Below are 12,351 nucleotides of genomic sequence, written 5' to 3'. Positions count from 1 at the left end.
CCCCTACATAATAGACCATACAAAAAAAAAACCCGACAAAAAAACCCAACAAAACAGACTCTACACAAAACAGACCCCTTAACAAAACAACCCCCTAAGAAAAAATAACACATCACAAAAAAATATAATAAACTACAACTGAAATCTTCACTGATGTGAAGGGGCATTTTCGAAACGGACGTCCAAGTTTCAATTTGGACATCCTTGCAAAACGTCCAAATTCAGGGGCAGGGAAACCTCCTTAATCAAGCTGGATTATGTTTTCAAGCAGATTTATGATTCTCACTAGATACCAAGTGTGGATAGTGAAGTCAAGCCGTAGGCAGGTGCCAGGACTTTCAAGTGACAAGCCGTGGACTTTCTCAGTAATTTATGGCTCCTCCACTTCTTTGTACCCTTCAAATTCGTACCATTGAAAAATAAATCAATTTCATCAGGCCCTTTTGTCGGGAGTCTATTTTGTCAGGGACTTTTATGTCTGGTTTCTTTTGACCGGGTGCCCTGTCATATACCAACGTTTGCTTATTTCCGATCTGACGAAGAAGGGCAACCTTCGAAAGCTAATCAAGAAATGTATTAAGTTATGTCCAAACAAAAAGGTATCATCTTATTTTCTTTTCCATGTTTTATTTTGATTTGTTTCTATTGATTACAAATAATGAGGAACTCTGTCATCCGGTTCTTTCCTTTTACTTCTCCCAGCCTTTCAGTTCTGTCTCACTCACCCACCCTCTCTCTTTCCTACTTTTCTCCCTGTGATAGTAACATGGTTCTAGGTCAGTTCCCACCTGGACAGATCCCACCGGGCAGTTCCCACTCACCAATTCCCATCTGGACAATTCCCACCCATAACCCAAACAATACAAAACATACAAGGCAAGTAATCTCCCTCCCTTTTCTCTGCCAGATCGTTTGGGGAGCCAGTACCCCCCTCACATCCCCCACCCACAACATTATCTTTTACACTTCCAGACATGCAGTTTGTGTGGGGCACTGCCCCAAACTAGGTTTCAACCTAATTCATGTTTAATCTGGAATTAAAATGTCATAAATAAGTAAATAAATAGATAAATACAAATTGTCTCGAGGGAAATTGGTGGGTGGGAACTCGCCTGATACCAGAAACATAGTAGGTGACAACAGATAAACATAAGAACATTAGAATATAAGACTAGCCATACTGGGTCAGATCAATGGTCCATCTAGCCCAGTATCCTGTTTTCCAAACAGTGGCCAAGCCAGGTCACAAGTACCTGGCAGAAACCCAAATCGTGGCAACATTCCAGAACCCCAAAGAGTAACAAGATTCCGGAATCATTACGAATAGCAAGATTCCATGAAGAATCAAAGAGTAGCAAGATTCTGGAACCCCAAAGAGTAGCAACATTCCATGCTACAAATCCCAGGGCAAGCAGTTGCTTCCCAAGTCTGTCTCAATAGTAGATTAGGGACTTTTCCTCCAGGAATTTATCCAAACCTTTTTTAAACCCAGATACACTAACCACCATTTCCCACATCTTCCGGCAAAGACTTCCAGAGCTTAACTATTTGTTGAGTGAAAAAATAATTCCTCCTATTTGTTTTAAAAGTATTTTCATGTAACTTCCTCGAGTGTCCTCTAATCTTTGTATTTTTGGAACAAGTGAAAAATTGATTTACTTCTGCTTGTTCTGTACCACTCAGGTTTTTGTAGACCTCAATCATATCTCCCCTCATCCGTCTCTTTTCCAAGATGAAGAGCCCTAACCTCTTCAGCCTTTCCTCATATGAGCAAAACCATGATAAAAAGCACAGCTTAATGTAACACATGAAATATGTGATGATAAATGGCTGAAAGGGCTGATGCCTCTTTGTGTGGCTGTCTCGATCTGATGTATTACTGTGATGGGGGGTGGGGGGGGCTGCTCTTTCCTGCTGATCCATGATGCAGATATACAGTTTGCACATGTGCTACTGTGGTCTCTGGGCTTTGCATGTAGGCTGGATGAGTTTGTAACTAATCCGTTTCCTGGTCTTTGCAGGATATGGGCAATGCTGTGCAGCCAGCTGAAGCACAACTTGAATCTTCTGTTCTAGGCACTGGGGCATGACATTCCCTCAGCAGTGAGCAAATGACTATGGCTTCTACTTGATAGCAAAAAAACAAAAAACAAAACAAAACAAAAAGAACAACAACAACAACAACAAAACCCATTTAGAGCCGGCTTTCTCACACTGTGGATTGTGACCCTAATTGGAATTGTGCATTCCGTATTGGGGGTCACAACTCTGGTTAGAAGTGCATAAGCAGGTCATTCTGGAATGTTCCAGAATGATGACCATGAGGTAGAGGGCAAAGAAAAATGAGTAAGCTCTGTCCTAGAGAAGTGTCTTTCAACACAGTCCTCAGGGACCACCTAGCCAGTCGAGTTTTCAGGATATCCACTATGACTATGCGGAAGATAGATTTGCACGCACTGGCTTCTTGGTATGCAAATCTCTCTCATGCATATTCATTGTGGATAGCCTGAAAACCTGACTGACTAAGTGGTCCCTGAGGACTGTGTTGAATGCCTGGTAAATAAGCTGTAATGCAAAAAAATTGTGGGGTGATGCATTTGGGATGCACGAATCCAAAGGGCACCTCTGTGAAAAACAGTGTATTTTGTTGACTAAGCCATAAACAAGAAGGAAACTTTGGGGCAACTGTGTCTGATGATTTCAAGATAACGAATGAGTGTGATAAGACTGTGGCCACAGAGAAACGGATGCAATAGACAGTGCAATAAAAAGCATACGGACCCAATGTTCTAAGGGGCCCTTTTACTAAGCTGCGGTAGGCTCTACGCACATGCAGCGCGCGTGCCCAAATGAGACTACCACTAGACCAGCACGTCCTCTTCCCAGTAATTTCAGATTTGGTATGCGCCCATAATACGTGGATGAATTATTTATTTCCTTCTTCCACATGCCGGTTCCAGCAGTAATCGGCACTTGGTGTGTGCCGACCGGTCACTGCAAATGTAGCACGTGAGCCTTTACTGCTAGATCAATGGGTGGCGTTAAGGTCTCAGGCCGGGTTTGGGCGCGCACTGGTTTCATTTTTACCGCAGGACCTTTTCCCATCCCATTAAAAAAAGCCCCATTTTTAATAAATTTGTTTCCTGATGTTTCGAAAGAAACCCAGAAAAGGCGGAAGCAATTTCTACTGTTAAAACCAGCCGTTCTCCAACTGGGAGGAGTATTTTATTTAAGATTTCCTTGTAAATGTATCATCCGATACAACTCAGTAAAATATGTCTTTATGGAACCCTCACACTTAACATCTTTCACAGCCTCAAAAAGATCTGAAGGAGTTTAATTGTATTAATTCTCTGTTCTGCTCAAGGTGCTGTAAATTTATTGCAAATGTTATTTTCTTGTCTTCTATATCCTCCTTACTCTTTGTTTCTTGGAACCCAATTCAAGTGTTAATAATCATCTATATTATGGTATATGTTACTTGACTATTATATGGGAAAAACACTTTGCTGATTCAAGTGTATAATCTTGAAATTTGATTTAAAATGTAAAACAAAATAAAAAATAAAATAAAATTTTTTAAAATCATTTATTTATAATTTTCCATTTTACAAGGGTCACTTGCAAACAGTAATACAGAGATGATTGCACATTAATACAATATAAGAAGAAAACAAATTCCAACTAGATATATGGATTATATACAATCTTTCTCTTTCTTAGACCACAAAGTGAAGAAAAATAGGGAGAGTGAAATAAGACAAGGAGATCAATTGAGCAGTAAACAGAAAAAAGAAAACATGGTATTAACCTGATTATCCCCAGATATTACTCATCTAATTCATTATTCCACATTGATCATCTGGTTGGCTTCTTCAAGTCCAAATACGGTGTATAGTCAATTAATTTCATTAAGAACATACTTATTGTCCAGATTTTAGTTAGAAATAATACATCGGATTACATTCTCTCTATTTTAAAAAACAAGAAGTTATTTAACGATACATATACTCAAATCTCTAATTCAAATCCCACTGATTAAAGCAATCCCAGTTTTCACAGGCTTCACTCCTTTCGAAGTAATAAAATAAAAAATTTTTAAAAGCCCCATTTTTTGTAGATGTGGTAAAACCTGGCTCGGCGCGTGTCCAATACACATGCATACACTACCGCAGGCCACTTTATACTGCGGCTTAGTAAAAGGGCCCCTAAATGATTTAAACGGCCAGGAGAGGCTCCTGGCTGTTAAGTCGTCTATCTGGAGCTAACAGGGCATTTTCAGTGGTTCTTAACCAGATAGTGCTGCTGAGAATGCGAAGTTAGCACCCAAGCCAAAAGCAGCTAGTTTGGGGGTGTTCCAGAGGTGGAGGTGGCACCTAGTTGGTTAACCAGCTTATAATCGAAAGACAAAAACGCCTATATTGCGACCTAAATTGGGAGATAGGCGTTTATCTCCCAAAAACGAATAACGTGGTATAATCGAAAGCCGAACTTGGACGTTTTCAACTGCACTCCATCGCGGAAGTGTACAAAGTTGACGGGGGCGTGTCGAAGGTGTGGTGAAGGCGGAACTGGGGCGTGGTTATCGGCCGATCAGAGATGGGCGCCTTTCGCCGATAATGGAAAAAAAATATGCATTTGTAGCGAGAATTTAGGGCACTTTTCCTGGACCCTGTTTTTCCACGAATAAGGCCCCAAAAAGTGCCCTAAATGATCAGATTATCCCCAGGGGGAATCAGGGATGACCTCCCCTGACTCCCCCAGTGGTCACAAACCTCCTCCCACCACAAAATATGCCGTTTCACAACTGTTTATTTTCACCCTCAAATGTCATACCCACCTCCCTGGCAGCAGTATGCAGGTCACTGGAGCAGTTATTAGGGGGTGCAGTGGACTTCAGGCAGGTGGACCCAGGCCCATCCCTCCCCTAACTGTTACAATTGTGCTGCTTAATGCTTATTAGTCGTCCAACCCCCCAAACCCACTGTACCCACATGTAGGTGCCCCCCTTCACCCCTTAGGGCTATAGTAATGGTGTAGACTTGTGGGCAGTGGGTTTTGAGGGGGATTAGGAGGGCTCAACACACAAGGGAAGGGTGCTATGCACCTGGGAGCTCTTTTACCTTTTTTTTTGTTTTTGTAAAAGTGCCCCCTAGGGTGCCCGGTTGATGTCCTGGCATGTGAGGGGGGACAGTGCACTATGAATCCTGGCCCCTCCCACGAACAAATGCCTTGGATTTATTCGTTTTTGAGCTGGACGCTTTCATTTTCCATTATCGCTGAAAAACAAAAACGCCCAGCTCACAAATTGTCGAATAAAACATGGCCGTCTATTTTTTTCGAAAATACGGTTCGGTCCGCCCCTTCACGGACCCGTTCTCGGAGATAAACGCCCATGGAGATAGACGTTTTCGTTCAATTATGCCTCTCTAAGTGTGATATTCAGCATTAACCGGTTCAGTATAACTGCGTAAATGGGATCTCGTAAAAGGAAGGCAGTCCTACCTTTATGCGGTTCTTTATAACTAGTTAAGTGCTGAATATCACATTTAACCGACTATATTTGGACTGGCTCCGTTTACTCGGAAATTCAGTGCTGGAGCCCAGATATGCTGATCACCGCTGGCTTATTGGGCCCAAGAACGTTTGTATCAGACAATGGAAACACTTAGAAATATCTAAACTTTAGCTGTCTCAAATATTATATTTCTTTTGTATTATATGTAACTCTACTCTCTCATTTATTTATTGATGTATTATTTTTATTAAAGAAATGTAATAAAATATATATTTTTAAAAGAACACAAAAACTGCCGTACTGGTTCAGATCAAAGGTTCATCAAGCTCAGTATTCTGTTTCTAACAGCGGCCGATCCAGGTGACAAGAACCTGGCAAGATCCCAGAAAGTAGACCGATTCCATTCTGCTTATTCCAGGCTCCTTGTCTACATCGGTTGCTGTTAAAATGCGTGCCAATTTCCCTTGACAAAGCAGATGACTGCGAAACAGGCTCCTGTCGGGTTGGCATTGATACCGGGGACCAGGGGCGTATCTGCGTGGGGCCACAGGGGCCTGGGCCCCCGCAGATTTCGCCCTGGACCCCCCTACCACAGACCCTCTCCACCTCCCCCTCCCGCCCGCCACCAACCCGTCGCCGATCTTTGCTGGCAGGGGACCCCAAGCCCCCGCCAGCCGAAGTCCTCTCTTCCGTGCAGGATGCAAGTTTCAACGCTTCCTGTTCTTCTGAGTCTGACGTCCTGCACGTACAACGTGCAGAACGTCAGACTCAGAATTTGGAATTCAGTCTGACGTCCTGCACGTTGTACGTGCAGGACGTCAGACTCAGAAGAACAGGAAGCGTTGCAACTTGCAGCGGCGCAGCCTGCATGGAAGAGAGGACCTCGGCTGGCGGGGGGTTGGGGTCCCCCGCCAGCAAAGGTAAGTGACAGCAGCGGGGGAGGGTGTCATTGGTGGCGAGGGGGGGGGGTCCAGAAATGGTGGGGGGGGGGATCGGTGGCGCCGGGGGGGGGGCTAAAATGTGCCCCCTCCCTCTGGCTCTGGCCCCCCCTACTGCCCGAGTCCAGATACGCCCCTGCCGGGGACACAATCAAAATTTGACAAGCGAAGTCCATGAAGCACGAGTGATACATCAATAGATGAATTTAAAGGATTACAAAGTTGTTCGTAGCTTCTAAGAAGATTAAGATAAGTTCTTTATATGCTTTTGCATTTTTGATTCAGTTCACCACAACAGCGATATAGTTCTTTGAAGATCTAGAATTTCACGGGTGCACGAAAAAAATTATTATAAAAAAAGTGATGTGGACACAATGTTGTATAAAGATATGCACATTTAAAATTTAGTACTAGTAAATTCACGTTAAGCAAATACTGTGCACTACTGGAGGTTGGGGGCAGTCAATGATTATATCGTGTCACAAGTGCAGAGGCTTAATATAAGCTAGACACATAGAGTGCCTGCGTGACTGTATGAGACGTCCCCTCACTAACAATATATTACTGTTCCTCTTCCTATATAGATTTGTGTATTCCAGGCATAAGCAGTGGATTTCCCCATGTCCACCTTAATAAGGGTTTCTGGACTTTTCATCCAGAAACCTGTTCAAACCTTTTACAAAACTCAGCTACACTCTACCTCCTGGCATTGAATATCCGAATCTTGATCAGTTGCTGGAAGTTATCTGGGTGCCTGCCAACATTCAGGTCAACTGGCTGGATAGAGTTATGATAACCTTTCTGTTGTCCTAGCTTTATCCAGGCACTTACCCAGTTAATGGTCTGAAAATTGCTGTTAACCGGGTAAATCCCAGCTCTGCCCAGACTTCACCCCTGGAACTAACCTAACCGGAAGTGCCACGGTTTCATGCCACTAAAAACCTGGAGATCACCCAGCCAGTGTGATTTAACCAGGCAGGAGACTCTGCTGGGAAAACGATTTACAAGTACTTTTAAATAAATAAAAATAATGTTCTGAAAATTGCACCAGCCCAGTCCTGACTTTTGAAATCAAAGTACATTTTCACTCCCGGATGCTCTCAATCTGTGTTTCTCTAGCTGGTCCTAGAGTATCTATCCTCTAGCTTCTTGGTCTTCACTCTCAGGCCTTGAGGACCACTAACAGGTTAGGTTTTCAGGATCTCCTTAATGAATATGCATGAGAGGGTTTTGCATGGCTATTGCCGCAAATATGAAGGCTGAGGCCATTCTGATTTTTCAGGACCTTCACAATAAACTTGCATGCAGATCTGCACACTTTTTCCTCACGGAGACTGGTAAAAGTGGATATAGGTTTCTGCATTTCTTCAGAATATTTTTCACATGATTTATGATTACTTTTCCCTGGTAACATATCTGCCACCTTCACATGAAAAGTGAGTCTTGCGTGACCATTTAAATAGCAAGTACTATTAATGGTATTCTTCAGCACAGATTGCTGTGAATAGGAGACTTGTGCCTTTGTGAATGGCTGAGGTTTGCTCACATGACACAAAAGCAGAGCTATAAAGATCTGAATTGTGAACCAATGCTCAGCATTAGGTTCCCTGACTCAGAGGACAGTGAGTGTAACAAAGTGACTGCACCATGAGAAGCCCTTTGTGCTTGCTACTGCTCACCCTTACTGTGATCAGGGCGAAGTGGGTATTCTATTTGGTAAGTATAAACCAGGAAACTGATCAAGTCCATGAAACCTGATAGCCAATTTCAAAAAGCCTTATTCAGTTAGCAGGAACTGCTAATCCTATAAGTCCTGGTGATGAGTCCCTTGTTTAGTGGCAGTGTTTATTTGTGACATTTATCCAATGTGAACAGTGAAAATGGCACGCTATAAATTTGTAATAACAATAGCAGCTGAATATCACTGTAAACTGATAGCCACAGTGCTGACCCCAAACTCCAGATAATTCAGCAGTAGCCACTATTCGAGAACTGCTGTTATACAGTATATTTTGATTTTTTTTACCCGCAATGGCATCACCGCGGAGACCCAGGCAAAGGTATCGGCCTGCTTATCCGAAATTGCTGCCTGGATGTCCAACCGCCACCTGAAACTGAACATGTCCAAGACCGAGCTTATCGTCTTTCCACCAAAACCCACTTCTCCTCTTCCTCCACTTTCTATCTCAGTTGATAACACCCTCATCCTCCCCGTCTCATCTGCCCGCAACCTCGGAGTCATCTTTGACTCCTCTCTCTCCTTCTCTGCGCATATCCAGCAGATAGCCAAGACCTGTCGCTTCTTCCTCTTTAACATCAGCAAAATTCGCCCTTTCCTCTCTGAACACACCACCCAAACTCTCGTCCACGCTCTCATTACCTCTCGCCTGGACTACTGCAACTTACTCCTCACCGGCCTCCCGCTTAGCCATCCATCCCCCCTTCAATCTGTTCAGAACTCTGCTGCACGTCTCATATTCCGCCAGAACCGATATACTCATATCACCCCTCTCCTCAGGTCACTTCACTGGCTTCCGATCAGATACCGCATACAGTTCAAGCTTCTCCTTCTTACCTACAAATGCACTCAGTCTGCAGCCCCTCATTACCTCTCTACCCTCATCTCCCCCTATGTCCCCGCCCGTAACCTCCGCTCACAGGATAAATCCCTCCTCTCAGTACCCTTCTCCACCACCGCCAACTCCAGGCTCCGCTCATTCTGCCTCGCCTCACCCTATGCTTGGAATCAACTTCCTGAGCCCTTACGCCAAGCCCCCTCCCTACCCATCTTCAAATCCTTGCTCAAAGCCCACCTCTTCAATGTTGCTTTCGGCACCTAACCCTTACCGTTCAGTGAATCCAGACTGCCCCAATTTGACTGCCCCTATCGGACCGACCGTTCACGTTTTTTGAGGATGGGAGGGGGTTAGTGACAACCGGGGGAGTAATGGGAGGTCATGCCCGATTCTCTCCGGTGGTCATCTGGTCATTTTGGGCACCTTTTTGTGCCTTAGTCATAATAAAAACAGGTCCAGGTGATAACGTCCAAGTGTTCGTCAGGGACGTCCTTGTTTTTTTCGATTATGGGTCAAGGAAGTCCAAGTGTTAGGCCCAAGTCCTGCCTTCGCTAAACCTCCGCCACACCCCCTTGAACTTTGGCCGTCCTTGCAACGGAGTGCAGTTGGAGACGTCCTAAATCAGGTTTCGATTATTCCAATTGGATGTCCCTGGGAAAAGGACATCCATCTTCCGGTTTATGTTGAAAGATAGATGTCCTTCTCTTTCGAAAATGAGCCCAATAGTGGAATTAGAACAGGTGCAGAGAAGGGCAACGAAAATGATAAAGGGGATGGGATGACTTCCTTATGAGAAAAGGCTAAAGCAGCTAAGACTTTTCAGTTTGGAGAAAAGACGGCTGAGGGGAGATATGATAGAGGTGTATAAAATAATGAGTGAAGTGGAACAGCACTCAGTGTGTAATTAAACTCTGGAATTTGTTGCCAGAGAATATAGTAAGAGTAGTTAGCTTAACAGGGTTTAAAAAAAAGGTTTGGTCAGCTTCCTAAAAGAAAAGTTAATAAGCCATTATTAAAATGGACTTGGGAAAAATCCACTGCTTATTTCTAGGATAAGCAGTATAAAATGTATTGTTCTGTTTTGGGATCTTGCCAGGTACTTGTAATCTGGTTTGTCCACTGTTGGATACAGGATCTTGGTCTTGATGGACCTTCGGTCTGTCCCAGTATAGCAATGCTTATGTTCTTATAGTACCATTTCCTCCCAGATTCTATATAGTGCACTTAGATTCAGGTGCCAAAATCAGCACAGATTCTATGACATTGCGCATAACTTAATTGGCTTAACAAGCTAATGAGCACTATAGCGCTATAGCTGAGAACAGACCTTTTATAGCACATGATTGTGTTAATACTTACGCCAGGTGAATGACAGGCATAAGCTGGTGCACCTAATCACGCCTTGCAAATGTGCATATGTGATGCCACTAGGGAGAATGCCCATGACACAACCATGCTCCGCCCATTTGCTGTTATGTGCCACGCAACTAGCAGGCCAATTTTATACAACAGCACCAATGCGTGTAAATGCCAATTTGTGACATCATTCTCATGCATAAGTGCGCCTATTCTTTAAATTAGAGCTGTCAATTGGTACCTACATTTATTTCTTTCAACATTTGCTATACCGCTATAGCTGAGGACAAACCTTTTATAGCACATGATTTAGCTTCTGAGGCAAGAATACTAAGCTGTCTCTGCTGTATTTCTATTGTAGGGAGAAGGCCAACTCTGCACAGTTCATGAGATGTGCGTAAGTAAATGTTGCAGGCGACTGGAAGGCGAAACTGATACTCTCTGTCAATCCAGTGATATATGTGGTCATATGTAAGTATCGGTAGCTTACCTGTTTGCCACTTTCATCTGAGCCATGCGACTCAAAGGCTCGTTTCTACTCTGCTATGTGCAGTTGAACTTGGGCTGCAGAGCTACGTAGATTGCTGTTGGATATGAGGGATGGTGTGGTGGAGGGGACACAAATATCAGTGCTCTTTCTACATGATTTAGCTTCTGAGGCAAGAATACTAAGCTGTCTCTGCTGTATTTCTATTGTAGGGAGAAGGCCAACTCTGCACATCCATTTTCGGCAAAAAATGTTAAAAAGGCCTTTTTCACAGGCACGCTGAAAAATGGATTGGCGCGTGCCCAAAACCTGCGCCTACACTACCGCAAGCCATTTTTCAGCGCACCTTAGTACAAGCACCCCAGAGATTTTTTTTCACGCAGTACATGATTAAGCTGTGGAATCTGTTGCCGTAGATGCTTAACATAACGGGGTTTAAAAGAAGTATTGACAAGTTCCTGGAGGAAAAGTCCATGAACTGATTAGCCAGGTACATCATGCATATCCCTAGAATGAGCTATGTGAAATGTGAGCTAGGGTTTGGGAACTGCCGGGTACTTGTCACCCAGACTAACCACTGTTGGAGACAGGATGCTGGGCTTGATGTTCTTATGTTCCAATCAACTGATCAACCACCCTTACAGCTTATTCTCGTTTCTAATCCTGCCCCTTATGTTTCTTACAGTCCTGATTCAGTGGCTACAGCGCTGCCCTAACAGAAATGATCCAGAAGCTTGAGGATGACAGAACCAGCAGTGATTTTGGCATCAATAAGGATCGAAATGACCTTCACCTGTAAAACTGGAATTTCAGCTGTCAGTTCCAAGCTTTTGTTTGAATGATAAAATAGACTAATTTCCATGTTAGTCAACGTGAACATAGACTTACGAAGCTCACTTTTCAAAGCACATACAGCTTCCAAACATATTGTAATACACATATAATAAAATGCTTATTCACCTACCGCAGCTTTTACCAGCCCATTTTTACATTAGCTCTCTATTCTGCTCTGTTCAAATGCATAAACCCATTCCAAGGGACCAGCTACACTTCTCCAGGTATCTCTTTACAAGGGATGGGCAGCCCAAAAATGTTTGCTTCATTTCCTGTGTCGATTGCAGCATGAACAAGACCTTATGTGTCAAAAAAAACTTCTAGCAATGGATAAAAAAATAAGAGTCTGATTTAAATGACATACAGGGCCCTTTGTGCTTCATATGGGGCATAATCTATATACAGTGGGGGAAATAAGTATTTGATCCCTTGCTGATTTTGTAAGTTTGCCCACTGACAAAGACATGAGCAGCCCATAATTGAAGGGTAGGTTATTGGTAACAGTGAGAGATAGCACATCACAAATTAAATCCGGAAAATCACATTGTGGAAAGTATATGAATTTATTTGCATTCTGCAGAGGGAAATAAGTATTTGATCCCTCTGGCAAACAAGACCTAATACTTGGTGGCAAAACCCTTG

At 43.4% G+C, this 12,351-nt stretch overlaps 1 long non-coding RNA gene across 1 annotated transcript; it reads left to right on the top strand.

Moving 5' to 3' along the window:
* The first annotated feature begins 8,075 nt into the window (after positions 1-8,075).
* LOC115482047 lies at positions 8,076-11,803 on the top strand. Its single transcript, XR_003944031.1, has 3 exons — positions 8,076-8,172; positions 10,750-10,859; positions 11,561-11,803. It is a non-coding gene; the product is annotated as an uncharacterized LOC115482047 (long non-coding RNA).
* The last annotated feature ends 548 nt before the right edge of the window (positions 11,804-12,351 follow it).

The sequence above is a fragment of the Microcaecilia unicolor genome, chromosome 12, assembly GCF_901765095.1.
Source record: "Microcaecilia unicolor chromosome 12, aMicUni1.1, whole genome shotgun sequence".
In the NCBI taxonomy this organism is placed as follows: domain Eukaryota; kingdom Metazoa; phylum Chordata; class Amphibia; order Gymnophiona; family Siphonopidae; genus Microcaecilia; species Microcaecilia unicolor.
This window is presented reverse-complemented; position numbering and strand designations above follow the sequence as displayed.